The sequence below is a fragment of the Plectropomus leopardus genome, chromosome 5, assembly GCF_026936395.1.
Source record: "Plectropomus leopardus strain MGB_pleo_1.0 chromosome 5, ASM2693639v1, whole genome shotgun sequence".
In the NCBI taxonomy this organism is placed as follows: domain Eukaryota; kingdom Metazoa; phylum Chordata; class Actinopteri; order Perciformes; family Serranidae; genus Plectropomus; species Plectropomus leopardus.
Genome location: NC_142180.1, coordinates 8109747 through 8128970, shown reverse-complemented (window position 1 = coordinate 8128970; position 19224 = coordinate 8109747).

Sequence of the window (19224 nt, the reverse complement as noted above, 5' to 3'; positions counted from 1 at the left end):
TTGATCTGTACTGCGCTTCCTAGAGGGCAGGTGAGTCATTCAGCTTTCCACCATCTGCACGTATGTGTATTTCTGTGTCTGGCTCCTGTGTACATTTTTTTTGTGCCCTTTCTCCTCAACCTTCATATGCCCACCTGAGGGAAGAGGCCTTACCACAGGGTGGGGATCAATGAACTGCTGTGTTGTGCTCAGCCAGCGTAGGATCTTATTTAGAAGCCCTCCAGGTGGGTAGGATCAGTGGCGCACAGAGGGAGAGAGGCAAAGCCAGCATCCATTATTTATTTCCTCATTTAACACTGGCAGCAGGTTCCTCACCCACTTTTATTTGTTCAAAGAGTAGTGGTGTGTGGGTTTAATTCTCTACAGGGGTTAATATTGGGAACATAATTGGATTCCTGCACCAGGACAGATAGGAGTTTGAAAGATAAGGGATGTGTTGTAAACACACTAAGCCCTGTCGCAGATAAAAGATCTATTTGTGCCGCCTGGTCTTTTGCTATAATGTCAGTGCATGCCAGAGCAAGGGCGGCCCTGGTGAAGTGTATTGATCTACCTTTACTTCTTCAATTAGAGGAATGAAGAATTAGTCCTTGCCAATGAAACTTAACTTATTGTCTTCACTGCTGGTGCCCAATCCACTTGTCCATCCCGACAATCCATCGCTCTTCTTCACCGTGTATCTGGCCCAAAACCAGACGCTGTTCTAATGAGAACTTAAGAGCAAGCTGCTTTGTGCTGTTGGAGATAAAACTCCACCAAAGAAAAATAGTTCTTGAACAGCAGACTTCTAGTGCCTCAAGGAAAAATGTGCAATTTTAGTGTCAGCTTCATCTTTATCTAAGAGAGTTCCATGTATAACGTCCCAGCCAACATTTGTATTGTAAATGGGCTAAAAAATGGGCCCCATTTAGGGTTCCATGTCAGCCCCATGCCAACTGACCCTTGCCCCTTTGTGATGGTCCATCATGCTATGGGAGCCAGCAATGGAGCTGAAACTAACTGCACTTCCTGAGGATACACTATGATACACTGATGATCTTGAATCACAAAAACAGGCTAAAATATGGTGGCCCTGAAGTGCAAAACACAACGACAAATCACAAAACACAACCGCAAATAAGAAAACACAACCATAAATATGATGTGTTTTCTTATTTGTGATTGTGTTTTCTTATTTGTGGTTGTGTTTTCTTATTTGTGGTTGTGTTTTGCACTTCAGGGCCACCGGACTAAAAAGATAAAGTTAAAAGCTAAACCCTAATGTACAGATCACAGCATAAACATGAACTATCACATGATCTGGCAATAAAGACAGAAGACAGTGAAAATGAAGGAAACCAACTGTGTTTGGCCGTGTGTCATCACAGTGTTTGTAGATTAATGGTGTTCAGATTCCTGTTTTCTCATCACCAGCAGCCAGTCCTCCCCAATAGCCCCCAGCCTGTCAGCCAGAAGACCAGGTGCTGGCAGCTGCATGTGGGGAAGCTAAACACCGTTCATCTGCACACACTGCGGTGACACACAACTGGTTAAATACTTGCATAGTCTCTCTGATTTCCTCTGCTGTTTCTGTAAAACAGGGTAGGTGCTTGTTCACTGCTATAATTATTAAAGCAAAAACAGGATTTGTATACTTTCAGTAGCTAAGTCAACTAGCTAGCTAATGTTAGCTGGCTAACCCAAAATTTTTTAGGATTTGATTTTAGGAGATCCTTCTAGCATCTCTGGCCACAATGTTTTGCTTAAATCTGCAAAACCAGCCTGAAAATGAAAAACATTTCTGAAACAATCGCATGAGTCTGTGGAGCACACCCCTGAAATTGTTCGAAACTGTCAGAAATGGCCGATGCTATGCTACAATTGGCCAGTCTGTGCTGAGGGGCAGGACTTAGGGAGGGGTCGATGGCCCACATGGGTGGGTTTATTCACGTGGGCCCAACAGGGGTTATGCTAGGGCTACCTTGGCCCAAAATAGGCATCTTATTTGGGGTCAAATTGGGTAGCACACCCATGTGGGCAATTGGCATGGGGCCAATATGGAACAATCCCTCATAGGGCTCGTTTTTCATCCCATTTTCTACCCAAATGGCTCCACATACCGTCCGATAGTCCTTTAAGAAGGTATTTAAGGTTAGAAAGGGAAACTTCTCTTCTCTGCTTTATTTTCGGATAGTCATAGTGAGAGGGGATGCTTTTGCTAACCTTTTTAGTAACACTGAATTTCAATGTGTCATTTCATACTCTCATTATAACAAATCCATGGAACATAATGGACTCATTGAACAGCTGATCAAAACATAAATGCAGCGTGATTACAGCTGCAACTGGCATCACATTAACTGTACATTAACCTTGCAAATAGCCTACATTAACTGTAGAGCGGATACAAAGCCCAGCCACAAAATTGCAAAGATAGGCCTGAAACTTATAATGTGGAGAAAAGCACCGAACCAAAATACCTCTGATGTTAGAAAAGACTAGATTGCAGATCATCCATATTAAAATTTTAGGTGTATTTGCTTATGTAGAAATAGCACAAATGCATTTTTTATCAGTTTTAGCCATTTGAGACTGTGCAAGGCTTGTGAATAATTGTTTTACAGTTAGAAAAGCTGTTTCAATAAAGAGGAATTCCTCTAAATGTGCACGTTTTTACACCGCCTTAAGGACCAGTGCTCAACAACTCCCTTTACTGGGATCCAGCAACTAAAAATGCTAAATGATCTGTTATTAAAATACTTTGCCCATGATAATCACCAGCACTGCCCCAAATGGTTGAGCAGTTACCGTTAAACTTTTAAGCTCTAATTAAAAAATAGAAAAGAAGGAGAAGAAGAAATGCATTCAGCCGCTGCGCCCCCAGGGATGAAATCTGTCTTCTATTCTGTTGTAAATTGAGCACACCTAGCAGCTCACAGCAGAATAATCAGGAATTAGGGGATAAATGCAGCAACTGTGAAGAGTAATACGAGCCTGCATTGCTCCCGCACTCTGAGTTTATAAAGCCCTCTCTCCCCCCACAAGCTTGTGGCTATGCTTCTCTGTTTGAATGCAGGATTTAAAAGTCTCCAGAGAAGCATAGTGGGTGAGTAAGAAGTGTTTTTATGTCATGCTATAAGCTCCCACTCAAGATATTTTCTACCCCTTTTAGATTCTTTTTTTTTCCATCACTGAATGCATACGAATTTTGCTTTGAAACAGCACAGAGGGAGTGTGAAGTTCTGATTGCTGCGTAATAAATTAGAGCGAGAGAAACACTGGCGCTGCCACATGCTTTGACAAGTAATTAAGGGCAACTGTGCCACAGCAGACACTGAATGGTGGCCAAATATTACAAATAAACAATTTCAGGCACAAGACATTCTCGAACAATTACTGTATTTGCAGCGACTGCTGCTTGTTTCTTTATGAATAACAATTCACAGTCTGTTTTCAAAAGGGGTAAATCATGCACTATGATATACAGTGTTCCCATATTCCGTCCATTGTCAATCTAACCAGAGTGCATATCGGCACTATTCACAGCCGCTATCTGTAATCTGCAGCATTCCATGGGCAGCATTAGGCTTTGGTGTGAAGGGGCAGGGACACAGAAGAGGCCACGGCCACCTCACCAGCCCCACATGTCCTTCAGCAGATGGAGTTAACCCCTAGTGCTGACAACAGCCATCATAGCAGCTCCGAATGGCCTTGCTGGAAATTGAGTGTCAGGTATTTACTTGAGCGGATTAAGCAGTGGCCCCAAGATTGTACGGGTTATTTCTTTAATCCTCGCAATTCTGCTACAGTGTTACTGTCCTTCAGCACCATGTAAACACGACCACACACTTTTCTGAATTGTGTATTTTTTTTTTCTCTTTCACTGCAGCAGACATGACCAGACATGTTATGACTTTTAACTCTCCGTTATGTTGTTACACAGTGCTATTTTATGAAATGAGAAAAAATCATAAACCCTATAACTTAACTGCATATGTGGGCCAGAGCTATTTGAAATTCCTTTAAAATGTCATAACCAGTATTTGATTAAAGGTGCAGACATTTTTAAGCCATAGTGTCTGATTTATGCTTTTGCAAACCAGATTTTTTTTTTTCCACATGCTGTTGAAACTGGTGCAACCTATTTTCAGTGATAGAAGTAACATCTATAAATCTGTTTGAAAATAGCATCAGCTTGCTTCACAGATATTTTTTTATGTTATTTTTTTTGCATTGAACATAGTCCAGTTAATTGTTGATGGACTGTTATGTTGCTAACAAGAAGTGATATAATGTTGGAGACTGTAGTGCCAAAAGCATTCATCCTAATTGGAAATGAGAAGAAGAAAAACACAGGACTAATAAAAAACATTTTTTAAAAAAGTAGCTTTATTTAATAACCATTATGTTTGTTTTTTGTTGTTTTTCTTTTTTTTATTTGGAACTTTTTTTTAACATTAATAAGGTCTTTGGACTATTAGAGATTGTTGTTTGCATTATTCTTCTTAAACAGAGCTAAAATATGAACCATAATAACTAAAGCATTCATTCCATTTGCTGCAGAAAGCCAGGACATCTGTCTTTCACTTTATTGTGTCATGACCTTAGATTACCTTAACTTAAGTGCCATGCAAATGTGGTACTTCACTGCAATTATGCTGGCATTTATCATTAATGGCTGCGGAAGATTGTTGTTTGCATAATCCTGTATATATCTATCTAAAATAAAACCCATAGCAGCTAGAACATTCATTCTTTTTGTAGACAAAAGCTCAGACTTCTGTGTCACCACATTGTATGCTTGTAGTGCATCATGCTGCTATGTTACCTGCAATGCAAAAATGTATGGTTGTGCCACAGATATGAATAATGAATCCATGACAATGCCTTCGCACACTGCTTATAAAAATGAACATATCTCAAAAACTAAATAATCTATATAGTTCAAATAATTTATTCAGTATAGGAACATTTACTTTATGTTTCTACTTTAAAAGTCATTTGGATCAATGTGATTTGTTTATATTTTATTTCAATATACCTAAATCAAGTATATATATCTATATATATATTTATATATATATATATATATATATATATATACTTTTTTTTTTTTTTTACTTACATAGTCTTTTAGCTTAGGTTGTGTTTTTTAGGGATATGACAACAAGCAAAAATGCCAATGTGGGCGCAGGAGGACCTTTTCTGAGAGACAGAGTTCAAAGGGTTAACATAAGATTATCTGTGTGATGAAAACCTTTGGAGACAAAATTATTGTTGCTATTAATAGCCATTTCACATTGGGTAGACCTCAGACTTTTAATTAAAAAGTACTGAAGGTGTATTATAAGACATTCAAATGAATTATATTTCCGAGCTGCCATGCCTTGCCATATACATTTTTTTTTGTTGTTGTTGTTTTTTTGTTTTCTTTCATTGGGCAACAGCAGTCTGGATTGACAAGGTTAATTTCTGTTGTCACTAGTGTGCGCTTGTTCTAGGATGCAGCTAATGCCAAAATAATTTTGAGGTTTCAGCTGAATCCTGCAGCTGTCTTAGTCATCATATTATAAATTCAGAATGCCAGCACTGCTATCTGCACTTTTAGAAAGAAGAATAATATCAGCTTTCACAATATTTCCACAGCAATTCATCCCGAGTTTGGACTCAGCTGTAAAGATTTCTATTCAGCCTTTCAGCTACATGCAAGTACAGTACATGCAGCACCCAACCTGGCATGTCATTCTTTTTTTTTTTTCATTTTCTTGGCGAGTTATCATGACCCACAGGGAGGACAGCAGTGTCATACAGTATATGGAGGTATTCGTGCTGTGGAGGCTGGCAGAGCACTCATAATGTAAAAGTTGTCAGACAGTCCCACTGACCGACAGTGTGTGGGTGTAACCTCATTAATCCTTAAAAAATAATTTTCCTCACATCAAAGGGTGTCATTTACATCAGCAACATACAGTGTATTGGATGGATTTGCCAGAGCAGTCTCTGAAAGATCAAACCACGTTATACATTATATCACAGCTGGTGTAATTTAGATTTTTGGATTTATTTAACTTAAAGTTTCAGACAGCAATATTTAATGCGGTGCTGTATGAAAATCAATTACCAGACTGGAAACTTGCTCGAGTTCAGTGATCGATCATAGTGAACATCGAGTCTGCATTAATATTTGCCAAAGTTTAATAATCGTTGTTTAATAATGCAGTGCAGACTTTTCCAATCAGTCAGTTAATTAAACAGCATTACAAATCCCTGCATGGAACAGAAGAAAAAATAAACCCTATATTCTAAAGTGTGCATTTAAAAATGGTTGGCAAAAATGTAATGTGATACATAGTTTAAAGGGTACAAATCATGTGCATTTTCCCTCTTATCTGTAGTGCTATTTTTTCAGTCTAAATTGTTTTGGTGTGAGTTGCAGAGTGTTGGAGAAATCAGTCGTAGAGATGTCTGCCTTCTCTCCAGTCTAATGGAAGAAGATTACACTCAGCTTGTGTTGTTCAAAGTGCCAAAAAATACATTTGAAAAACTCAACAGCAATGTCTCTTACCAGAAATCAAGACCCCAAAGCAGTTTAATGTAGGAACTATTTTCTTTCCATCAAACTACACCCACCAACCATATCACTGCACTGCAGGAAGCATGCATCTACTCATATATGAGAGGCTCATGCTTCTCACATTGTGTGATGTAAATATTAATGGCACCTTCTTCGCCTTAACTGTAACTTTTGCCAGCTCAGTGGTGTTAGGTGAGCTAGAAGTACATGCATTCCTAATTTTACATATCACACAGTTTGTGGGTGTAGTTTGGTGGAGAAAAAATACAACCCCAATTCAAAAAGTTGGGACACTATGTAAAACATAAATGAAAACAAAATGCAATGATCTCCAAATTTTTATGACTTGCAAAAGAGACTTTAGTTGACTTTAGTAGACTTTTAGTCTATAATTTCCCCTTTCCCAAATTTTTGAAACCTGTTGCAGATGTTAAAGTCAGAATAAGTGTATATCTACAAAAAACAATGACAGTCATCAGTTTAAACATTAAATATATAGTCAAACCGGATTTGCAAGTTGTAATAATAATGGCAATACTACTAATAATAACTTTATTTATATAGCACCTTTAACAATAGAGTTTTCAATAGAGTTTGGACAAAGCTAAAGCTGAAATTGCATACATTGAAGGCAATGCAACAGCAGAAAGCCAGAAAGACCTTGTGAACACAGGCAAGACAACACGAGGGCAAAGTTGAAATTGAAATTGAAATTTAAACAAAAGTACCAGTAATGCAAGATGCTGGCCACAAGATGCCAATACAAAATGATACAAACAAATACAACAAAAGCAATAAAACCGCAAATAAAAGGAAATAAAAACAAATAAAACAAAGACAAAATATAAATAAAAATCTTTGCATTCTGATTTAATTTACATTTTATTTTCGGGAATTTGGGTTGTACTTCCTGGATGAAACTGCTCACAACAAGGTATGTGAATTATCTTATCTTAACCGAGTCATAATATCTGGAAAAATACATTGCTGCTGAGTTTTTTGGGGGTTTTTTTGGCTCTTTCAGCACCGAAAGCTGAGTACTGTCTAGTTTCATTAGATATTTTTGATTTGGGGATGAACTTTCCTTTTAAGAAGCTTTTTCAGATGTGTACACTTTACAACTATCACCGTCAGAGAGTATATGCAGTATGTGTATGCTTATCAGCCTTACTAAAGTAATGCACTGATCATCACTTGGAGTAAAACTGAACTTATCTATCGCCATGTGCTGCAGTATATAAAATTGCTATTTGAATTCTACATATTCCATAAATTTGGCAGTTGTTATTCTCCTGAAGCAGAGCAAATCTTTTTAAACATGAGTTTGCAGAGTGCACCACTACTCCCTATTCATTTCAGTCCATTACACGCACACGCAGTTCTAGAGATGGAAAACTCATACACATGCATATCATACATTTCTAATTTCCTTTGCTGTGTATTAGTGCAGTTGCTTCCCTCTGCCCCGCACGCATAAGCAGCTGGTCTAAATATTCGCACAAACATTATTTCAGTTGACCATGGAGATGAAATTCTCATTATCCACACACTCATCTCCAAAGGAGCGACTCGGGGTCAGCATCGACAGGCCTGTGACTCATCGTCATGCAACAGGTCCCCCCCTACTAGCAGCTGCAGTTGTTATGAGCAGGTATGGTATGTTTCGAGAACACTAGGATATCCTCAGCAGGGGAACGGTTCTCAGCTTGACTTGAAAAGGTGGAGCTAGTGAGGCATATGTGCGACGTGATCACAACAGGGGGCCAACAACACTCAGCAAGGCACTTCTCATTTCATAAATCTGGCTGCAGTGACAAACTTCATTTCAGCCTCTCACAACGGGAAACGGCAAGGCAAAATCAGGTGACTTCAAACACAGTGATAGCCTGTTTTCTGAATAGCATTATCATAAACAACACTGAAGGTTTAGGAAGGCATTAAGTAAAAGTGAAACGTTTGGCAGCTCATGAATGTGAGTGAGAAAGCTTGTCTTTCTGTGTTGTTAGTGCTTTTTTGAAATGCATACACATGCAGCTGAGCCACACGCTCCCCTCGTCTTTGGGGCATGACGAATAACTCAGAACTGTATACACTTTCATTCCCGCATTGCACATTAACAAGAAGGATGGCAGCTGATGCATTTGAAAAGAAATGTAATTGAGACTGTGTGCAGTGGACACTCAGATATTAATTTCTCAGAGGGCAGGGCCTGCTGCGGGGCATCAGATAAAATGTAATTAGGCCCACATTTCATTTGAGAGCTTCTGTACTGCAAACATAGACCTGGGGTGAACTCAGGTCGCCGCTTTGATGATAAGTAATATTGGATGCCAAACGATGTATCAATTATGCCTGTAGGCTACTTAGCTAGAATTAATTATTCTTATTCCCTACTGTATACTGTGTATAGTGGGAAGAAAAACACTTTGACAGCTTATAGACATGATACTTTACTTTTAGCACTATTGAAGCGTACACCATCATGACAAGCGATACCCAGAGAATTGCTGCCCCTTACCCATCACTCTTTCTTCAGTTCTAATGATTCAACAAAGTGCTTCAAGACATGTAGTGGCAGGTACCATGCTTCCATCTGGTCCTATCTTGTGCAAGATGCCCCAGTATAGAACAGCTGTTTTCAGTTCCAAGTTCACACTTCTCCACAAGGTTGGAGACCTTTGCCCACATCTTTCTTCTGGAATATAATCCTGGTCAATTGTGAGGAAATGTACATGCCACTGGAACTGCTGATGCTTAATCTGCAGCACCACATTTCAGAATTTTGTTTTTGTACATTTTTCATTTGTACATTTTTAATTTCACTTTGGAAGATCTCTATTGGCCAACAGATGTGACATATATTTCAGGGACATCCATTGTGAAAAGCATTACTCTAACAGCCACACGCAGTTACAGTGAAATTATAAGCATAATCAGAGAATTGTTGGTAACTGGAGCACACTGACAGACTGGAATATTAAATGCAAACATATGATTTCTCTCAGTCACGTTTAAATTCCTTGCCTGAAGTTTTGAGGAATACCTCTACATCTCGTTATTCAGGACCTGTTGCTCAATGTCTGAAAATTCCAGCTTTCTTTTTCTCTCTGCCAGTTGTTCTCCCAACTGTTCTTGGCACAAAAGCAGCATTTATACTTTGCCACAATTGCACTCAGCTGCAAAATTTTATGGACCTGTTTACACCATCCTTAGCACAATATCTTGTAAGAATCAAACTTTGAGACAGGGAAGATAACGGCTGCAAGTGATGCACAAGTCATGGTGCTATCAGTGGCTGCAATCCATTCTTTGTGAAATTACCCATCTTTTAGTCCTTCAAAGCATTTGTGTCAGTGAAAGTAAACTAATCTTAGGCAACTGCCCTTCCAGTGCAAACAGATACCATCTTAAACCCCATTTTAAGAATCCATTTGCAAAAAATATACTTTGTTTATGAAATCACATCCCAAATTTGAAACTTTGATCAGGTAAGGTTAATCAATTTATTTTACACATTTATTTTTAGACCAGCAAATGCATGGGGTTCTTATTCCTTTTAGCTGATATCCTATCGTCACTGGATCCACCTCTCAGTCTTGGACATACAGGTATGCAAAGATATTCTGTTGGAAATGTCCATTGAAGTTGCTACCAGGGCTGTTCTTTTCTGCCAGATACTTACCTGCACCACCTGGCCTGAATGTGTGAAGCCCTCTGAGCTTCAGAGACCTCACAGGCTAAGCCAAAGTCAATTACTTTTACCCTCAATGGCTTCTGTAAGTGGTTCACAATCATTAAACTCTTCGGCTTTAGATCTTCATGCGCAATCCTTTTTCTTCCCACACAACCATCAAGTCTCACCTCATGCTGAAATCCTGAGTAACAATATTATGAGAAGGTCAACTGTACTGGAGCAGTTGGGGTTTGTTTTAATGTCTTACCAGGGATATTTGGATGTGGGTTCAGTCCAGGGCAAGTTCAGGCAGAACAGAAATAAAAACAGCTTACAGTAGAGTTCAAGACAGTACAATGTGATACAAAAGCAGATGTAGGAAGGTTGTATTCGTTCAACAAGCTTTAATAGCTCTGAAAGAATAAATAGTAGACACCAGTGATGCAGCTGAGTAAATTTATAGGGCTGCTATAAAGACTTCTGTGGTGGACTTGAGCATTTACGAGACAAAATGAGTCCGTTTGATTAGATTTTCTCTCTGACAAAAAAAAGCAATACAAACATAATGTTGTCAGATGTTGAATGCATTTGTTGAATGCCAATAAGCTGGGGCAGAGAGGTCCTAGTTGACTGATTTAATATTGATTGATAATAATTTTTCAGGGCTGAGTATTTTGACATTTACTGTGATGAGGGTTTTTATTAGTTTCACAATTTTCCTCTTTTTTATCACATAACTTGATAATTGTATTTATATTTGTGTGAATTGTGTATTGATTATATTAAACTATTTTTAATCCTCTAAACTCTGCAATAGTAATAGTTCACATACACATCACTTACATTATTTTTGCTCTTCAAATGCTTCATATCCCAAAAATGTGTGCAACCTGAGCTACAAGGTTATGAGGGTAAATAAACCACCTAAATTAATGGAAGTATTTAAAATATGTCATTTAGAATCATCATCATTATTATTATTATTATTATTATTATTATTATTATTATTATTATTAATAATAATAATAATAATAATAATAATAATAATAACAATAACAATAATAATAATAATACCAAAACATGTTTTTGGTATTATTCGATTTTTTTAAACTCTAGAAACATAAACTTAACATTTCCTATCACTCTAAGTTTTTTTTTAAACTAAACTTCATCATTTCATTTTTTTAATATTATTTGACCATTTTTACGAGCAGAGTACAAAGTTGTCACAGTGTGCTGTGTCCTGATATTTTCAGTCTTTGTGAAAGACTGTCTGTTTAAGACTTATTTAAGTTGCCTTCATTAGATAGTATGATTTTGTTTTCACTTGGTCAGATTATTATTAAGTTAATTGTGTTTTTGGGGGGTTGGCTTCCAGTTTACTGTGTTTTTCCTCTCCTGTGTTCCTGTGCTGCCTTTCTCCTTGTTAACCATGCTACACACCTGTCCTACATCAGCCTCATTACTCCTTCCTGCTCCTCAATTTCTCCCAGCCAATCAGCTCCCTGCCTGTTCTTCTGCCCCTCTGCCCTTTGTCCTCCACCTGCATCTCATCCCTCATCAGTCTAGTTTGCATTTAAGTCCAGCTTTTCAGTCTTCAGGCAGGTCTTTGTTGGATTCTTGATTTGATTCTACAATGTTTAGTTGCTGTTTCATTGAAATAAAGCACGATTCCCTTAGAGTTCCTGTTGCCTACTGTCAGCCATCTGCTCTGGATCACATGACAGTTGTGATAAATTCATCATTAATTACTCTTGTGCTGACACAAATTTCTGCTCCGCAGGTAACTTGACATCATTATGAGGTTACGACTGTAGAAAGCTTGAATGTTCTAGCTTTTATGCTTTTTATTTTAGATATATACAGTGTTGTGCAAAAAATCATCTTCCATGGCCATTACAGGGACATTCTGTTGTAATTGTGGTGAAATACTACATTTTTCACTGCGCATAAGGTAAGGTAACGATCTGAAGGGAGACAAGCTTCTTTCTGCTAGAAAAATAATGAATACTCTTGCTATTAAGGTTTTTATTTCAGACTATATCTATATCTATATCTATCTATATATATATATATATGTATGTGTGTTTGTGTGTGTGTGTGTGTGTGTGTGTGTGTGTGTGTTTGTGTGTGTGTGTGTGTGTGTGTGTGTGTGTGTGTGTGTGTGTGTGTGTGTGAAATCTTACAGGACAATGCAAAACAATGATCTCATGCAGCCATTACAGGGATAAACCGGTGAAGTGAAATACCATGTTCGTACGGCACATAAGGTAACATAAGGTCATGACATGATGATGGGTAAAACAGAAGTCTTAGCTTTCAGGTTCAGTGTAAAAGATGCTCTAGCTATTATGGCTCTTATTGTAGTTTTATTAAAAACAGAATCAGGCAAACAATTATTGTGGGAGGTCCACTTTAAAGGGCTAATACTATACCCCCTTTCTTGTTTGATGATGTTACTTATGTTTATTTACTGTATCTTCCAGCAAATGGCAATCCTCTCTGTATCGTTGCTGCCGGTTGCAGCCACAATGCACTTCCTTACACCAGTGCGCCGGGTAATAGCATTTATCATAAACAGCTGCCTGTGTGCGCCGCATCTGAACAAGTGTCAAAGAACTCACCCCTGCACTCTCTTAATACCACACTGTAAGTGATATTTCCACCGACTGACAAAACAGGCAAATCACTGCTTAATCCCAAAGTCATACATTCAGTATTGGATATAATGTATCTCACATTTACGTTATAGCTTACAGTGCACTTGCAGATTCAAAGGCATTTTGTAAAAGCGGGCAGATGCATTAATCTAAACGCCACAACCAACCTCCCCCATTCCCTCTCTGCACACAAAACAATCTACAATCTGTTTCCCCTGTGGTGGCTCCCACTGACTTATGCAGAACTCAAATCTTGCCAGAGTAATTTATGACTTGCCTTCGCGTTGGGTGAATCTCCATTCTGCGGTATAGAGAGCCGGCATGGAGCCTGAGATGCTCACACATCATTACGCAGTACAGAGATAGTGTAACCTGGCTGACAAGTCCTGCACGTTGGTCCTACATATAAAGCTTTATTTGTGCAGTTATGAGCTAATTCAGGAGGAATCCTTACAGGTCTTCAACAGTGTGAACATTATGGCTGTGACCCGTGCATGGGTCACCGGTTTCTCACACTTTGGGCACTTCCAGAGGACTGAAATGTCATCACCTGCCTTTCATGGTGAATCACAAGGACACAGTGAATCCTGATTGGGTGTGATAGCCATAACTGTATCTGTGGATGCAGTAAAAATGCACAGCAAGTTGGAAAATGGCAGTTATATATGTCCCGTTGAGTCATAAAACAAATCTGAATTTAAATGGGAGTATTCTTTGCATATTGTGAATGTATAGGATAAATCTGGCTCCCCTATATTGCCCATGTGCAAATACTACTTATGTGTGATGAGCTATTGTCTGGCCCCCTCGGAAAAAAAAAGATTTTGATGATGCAGCTTGAATTAAGGAGAAGGCATTGAGGCACACACCCTTCTGTTATGAATTGTGCAGTTTTGAGTTGTGTTGTCCACATTGTTCAGGCTGTGTGATTGTGTGTGTGTGTATTCGCTTCATTTCCAAATCAATTGCCATGGCCTCTTTGCACAAGCTTTGGGAACAAACAATCAATGTAACTGAGGAAATAAAACATGTTTTTTACTGTGTGGATAACCTTCCTGCAAGTGTCAACAGGGAGTTCAGGTTAGGACAAAGAGAACAACAGGTAATACATACAAATGCTGTGGCTGCGGGCCATCAAAAAAAGAAGAAAAAAAAGGTCTCTTTCAATAAAGTATTAATCTAAAGGGATTGAATCAAACCCCAAAGATGAGACAATACATATTAATCAGTCTGTCTAAATTCAAGATCTTAGTGTCCAAAATTTCCACTGGAGGTGGAGATTTCTAACCATTTTTGCCATTTACTGCAAATTTCAAAATAAAAGAATAATACAATTCAGAGAGACAAGCGGTAAGACAAAGTTATCAAAAAAAACAAATACAAAATACTTTTACTTACTACTGTTGATGTGCATATAGCATAAACAACTCTATATTAATGCTTTTTTAAATTATAATTGTTTAGTGATTGATTGTTCTTTGAATAGGCGGCTTGTCCTTTTCTTTATAAAGACAAATATACCGTTTTAATTTAAAGGAGTTAATTGCAAGCAAGAAAACATTTATGGGACAGTGTATACTCATACAAAAGGTCATATGATATTCTAAAAATAAAAAAGAAAGTGCCCCACAAATGATGTTACCCCCTTAGTTAGTTTTAGGCAAGTAACTGTGATTTAGATTTAGGGATAAGTGGTCCAAAACACATGTCTCTTTGGGAACATCCTGGGGGAAAGTCTTGTGTTTTTTTACTCATCAACCACCCCAACCTGTCTTGTAAGAGGTGCGCCTGGGGCTGCAGAGTCGAACTGTGAGCAAACCCTCTGAAGCTTAGGGGAGACACGTAGGCACCCATATAACAAATTTTCATGTAGACATCTTGAGCTGGCTGTTCAAGGGACCCCTCTAAGAATGACCATGCCAGTTGTTTCTTTGGAGAATTATTTAGCCCTCTTCCTGACAAGCTATGTTGACGTAATTGGTACCAATGGATACCTTAGTCTGTCTAGTTTCAGAAGACATCACCTACCGCTACCTCCACACTAGATTTAAAAAAATGCACGCACTATAGCCTCTGAAAGACAGACCAGTTATTTTTTGCAAGGTGTTAAATAGTGAATAATAATTCCTAAGAATCAAAGGACTGAACTGTTCCTGTTTCTCCCAGATCCACAGTGTAAACATGTAACTACATAAATAAAATAGAAAAAAATATACAGAAAGTACATAAGTACTAAATTTAAGTAATAGGGGGAAGTAAAAGGGGAGATTTGTGTAAATATTGTCATTTGACCATTGTACATATTAAAGATTTGTAACTTTAGTATTTACTGAAAATATGACACAAATTTCTTGAAAGAATAAGTGCAAAGGATATTGTCAGAATGAGGTCCAACACTAATGGTATGTTCTGTTGATCGGCTTGATACCATCATAGTTATACGCCTCCCGAACAAAAGCCAAGCTTTGGGCATTTAGAAAATGTTTGCTTCGTTGTCATTATTGCCAACGTGTTCTCATTCTGAACTCGTCACATGGCACCACTCTGTCTGGACCTTCCACGTCCAGCTATGACTTTTTAAATATCCTTCCGTGCCAGCTTTTTATGCTCCCAGATATCGTTACAAAGTGAAGTAGCATGCTCATGATGTCACGATGGTGTGGATTGGGCTACAAAGTCACAGATGGGTAGATTAGACAAAGATGCACATGGTCAGGTGAAAAAGAAAAAACAACATGCACACATCCACATGGTAAGTGAACTCCAGACTCCTGTGCGACAGTCAGTTGTTTGTGGGGCCCATGCACCTCCCCACCTGCCCACCCTGTGAACACACTCAAGTTCCTTATATTACATGGTGACCTGCAGTGTGAATACAACACTGAAGGACAGCATTACCTAATGCTGTCCTTCAGTGTTGTATTCACATGTGACCGGTTCTGTCCAACCATGTTCTCATCTGACGCCAACTGTGTGCATTGCATTTGGACACGGAAGGTGTCTCTGGGTGTCACACTCGCACGCCAAAAGCACTGACAGGGTGGCGCTATTTGACAAGTTCGGAATGACAACGGGTTGTCATTACCATACTGGTTTGCCAACATTTCATTAAGGAGTACAAACCTTTACATCATCTTCAGGTATTAACCATCCTTAAATTGTCCAAATAGCAAAGTTTCACCTCTGAAATCTGCCCTACTTGTGATATTTTGGTAAAGTTTAACACTCACATCATGTAGTTTTCTACATTTTTCAAAAAAAAAAACCCAATACCAGTTTGATTGCAACTGTGTCTGTTGTCTTTTTGATTGATTGTGAGCCTGAGCATCAATACCTCACAAGAGATGTGGAGGTAAAATGCATCTCAGTGTGTTTTGTGATTTTGAATTCCTTATCCATCACTGTGCTGTGATAGCAATAAAAAAAGAAAAACAAAAGGAGGTGCCTTTTCAAAGTAAAAGGTAAAGGTAGAGTTGGTATTTTCCCACATATAAGAACATCCTTCAGTTGTTCCTCCAGATGGCTACAACATTTTGTGTTAGATCATATTAAAGCAGTTTGTTGCTGCAAGCGAGTGTCACACGACACACGGAGCCACCTGGATTTAAAGGTCATTCTTTCCCTTTGCAATTTCACCAGTCACTGCTGAGAGACAAGAGAGACTTGGGGCTTTATCTGCAGGTGTTTCAAACACCAGCAGGGTCAGAAGAATAAGACAGCCATCTCTCTTGTTGTTATGATTACTGCCGATTGATTTCAGAGACAGAAACAGATGAATACAGACAGAGAAATTACTACAGTGAAATCCCACAGTGTTGTCCAGCTTTTTTAATAGCAGCTGCACAGCAATACTCTTGGCTGAATTATTATTGGTAATATCAGGCGCAGTGGATCTGGAGAATGAGTAAGAATGATAACAATAGAGGGGGAAGGAAAACGAGGGGGAAACGCCACCCACACATATTCTTTAATGGAGTTTGCCCAAGTTACATTTCTTCTTGCACAATAAGCAATTTTTACCCAGTCGATAAAAGCCACTGCAGAATTGTTTACTTCCCTTGCAGGTAAATCATTTCAAAATTGGTTTGATATTAAGGCATATCCCTGAGAGCATGTACGCTCTGGATGTGGGTGATTACAAAGCAAACTGCTGCAACCTTTCTGGACTTCATAAGGAACCCTGTACTCTTTCTAATTAGCTCTTTATCCCTCCAGGACATTCGTTAATGGCCAGGTGTGAATGAAATTTGTAGGTGGATTTTGGCCCCGGGTACGTGTCGGATGCTGTATGCGTTAGGTGAACCAAACCAGTTCATTTGTAAGGCTTTGGAGTCAAGTGGGAGTAAGTCGTGTTATTAAAGCATAATCTTTTTTTGCCCTTGGTAGTGTCCCATTGGCTCCCAAGGTCTGAAAGAAAGAAATATGTTGCTTATTTATACTACATACTAATTCTGTATTTGTCCTATACTCTATTCACATAAGAAAAAGAATAAAAAAAGATCTCATATGCCACTTTGTTTTCAATATGTTGCATTGTGATGTACAATTGGTGAACTGCTTGCAGCTTTTCCTTTTCTTTTTTTTTTGCAAGTTAAGTCCTCATCTGTTCTGTGATTACATTATGTCTTAAATTACCCATGCTGCAATCTGAAATGATTTTACCCACATGTTTCTGTCTTTAAAATATTACTGCTACTTGGTGTCATGGTGAGACTGTTCATTCGACTACACCTTGGACATAAACAGACTCAGGCAATTCTTGCTGTCTATGCAGCACATGATCACCAGCAGAATCATTGTGCAACAGCAAGAGCCACTGTTTTCCCCGTAGAGAGACGAATAATGAATGCTGTTGAATACTGTTCATATTTTACATTTCTTTTTTCTTTTTTGAATGTTCAGATAAACAAGCAACTTGACAGAGGGCGCGGTTTTCTATGACTCTCCAGTGATCTCATATCAAGTATGATATCAAGTATCATCTCTCAGCAGTTCTTGTTTGTAAATCATAGGATGGAAAATCAGCACTGAGCTGAGCTCTCAGCACTGACAGTTTAACTCAGACTGCTAATCATTAAACAGCCAGACCCTCCATTAACACATTGCATGCCAAACAACCAATGCCTTCGTATCGTCTGTTGCTTTCGGGTCCAACCATAGACTGTATATTAAAGATGGACGACATGACATCTTCCCAAAAAATGCCAAAACATCTCAATCGCTGCCAAAATGAAACATCAGATTTCACTTTTCCCAAAGTCCGTGCTTGTCCTTTTAGATCCATATGATGTCTCTAGCGCAAGATGACAGCAGCTAGGATATTTTGGCTTTGTTCTTGTACAGTAGAAAGAAATGGAGACATTTTTATAAACAGTCATAAGGTCTTACCTGTCAACTGGTTTGGCAGGTATGGCTTATCAGGCCATTAAATGGCCATCTTCAGTGATTTTAAGCTTCAAATATATGGGTTAGACCGGGGCCTGGCACATCTATTATTAGCCATTATCTTTATTTTTAGGTGGAAACTCTCATGGCCTTAATACTTATGACAGGGGCAAACGAGGGAGTCAAGTGTCTTAGTATAAAGAGTGAGAGTGTCTGTCTCGAGCAGGTGGCAGATGGGTCAAACAAATACAGGACTTTCACCCCCTTGAGTGGGGTTTGTACTCCGTGCGAAACCAAAAGTCAAAGTTGACTCATTTTATTCTAAATCTAATCATGTAGTCGATCTGCTTAAACCTAAAGAAAGTTCAAATGAAATCCAACCAAACCGACCTTTTCAAAATGTTGGATATGGGAAGAGCCATGCAACATTTAAAATTGGAACAATCATTTAAAGACGCTCTGTGGGAACTACAGGGAGTGTAAGTTGTCTGAACATGGTTCCCGATGTGGAGGTAGCAGAGCCGGTGGCTATCAGCTAATAGTGCTAACTCCAGCAGGGTGTGCATTTCACTTCCATAATGACACTGTCCCAGTATCAGCAGTATGAGCACAGCGCAAAGGCGCCACAATGAGCCATCCAATGGGATACACAAATACACACATGCATGGGCAGGCAAATAGGCTTACCGCAACAAACTAAGAGAAGTCTGGATTGCAATACACACACAGAGGGATTGTGACTTTATTCCCTGCTGAGGATGCAACTACTCAATCATACCTTTAAATAGCAAATGTACTGCTATATTAAAACTCTGAAGGTTGCATACAGAAAATTTAATGTGCTGATAACAACCTTTGAACCAAGTAGCAGATGCAGTGACCCCCTTTCTAGCCCATAACTTTCACGCTAAAAACCACAGATAATGGCCACTTAATGGGCTGATAACATCATA